The sequence below is a fragment of the Lipotes vexillifer genome, unplaced genomic scaffold, assembly GCF_000442215.2.
Source record: "Lipotes vexillifer unplaced genomic scaffold, Lipotes_vexillifer_v1.1 scaffold689, whole genome shotgun sequence".
Classification (NCBI taxonomy): domain Eukaryota; kingdom Metazoa; phylum Chordata; class Mammalia; order Artiodactyla; family Lipotidae; genus Lipotes; species Lipotes vexillifer.
In genome coordinates, this window is record NW_006772359.1 from 100,009 (window position 1) to 100,971 (window position 963).

A 963-nucleotide genomic window follows, 5' to 3' on the forward strand; every position below is an offset into this window, starting at 1 on the left:
AGTCCCGCCCCTGCCTCGGACCCCGCCCCCGCGCGCCAGTCTCGAGAGGCCGCTCTCACCCGATTGGCAGGGGCAGGTGCAGAGGTGGAAGGGCACTTTCCTCCTCCGGGTGAGTGGAAAACAGATTGGAAAACAGATTGCAAAACTGTACGTGCCGTGTCCCCATTACATTAAATGCATGCTTTGAAAGGAGCCGCAAGTTAAATATATACACTCCAACGCCAACCCAGAGGTGATATCTGGATGGTGGTGGTTTACACCATGCAGTATTCCCCAAGTTTTCTCCAGAGAACAGGCACGGCCTCTGTAATCCCCTCTCCCAGCAAATAAACTGATTTTAAAGCACTCCATTAGCAAATCCAGTTTGAGAGGGGCTTCTTTACCGTAATTCCCCCCTCCCCCCAGGGATAAGCACCAACACAAGGCCAAGTCATTTCTTTGTCAATAATCGTTTCTCTCACAACACTGCTGAGGAAGGCCTAATTTCCTCTTTTTCAGTCCTTTTCTGCAGTGGTGAGGTTGGAAAACCCAGAGCAGGGTACGTACCAGGGGGTGTAAGACACTGCCTGACGTCTGTCGCTAAAACGCCTCACATGAACTTGAACGCAGGGAGGGAGAATGTGCCTTTGGCCCCCATAGGCCACTGCACAGAGTTGGAGGGAGTTTTGTGCAACCTAGAGATGCCAGCAGAACCACACATCCGCTGCACATATATCCTGTCTAATAAGAAACAACTCTGAAGACATTCCCAAGTTTATATTAAAAAGCGTGTTTTCTTTTTAACCAACCTCCAACCATTGTACAAAATTAAATCTTAAAATACGACACAGAGATTCTGTCCCTGTCCCTTATGCAAATGTTTCTGTATTAGTCACCCGGCCGCACTTGGTGTGTCTGTCTTCCTCACTCAGATTGAGGAGGGTTGTGCAAGGGGCTGAGAGCTGAATTTTCAAGAGCGTAGGC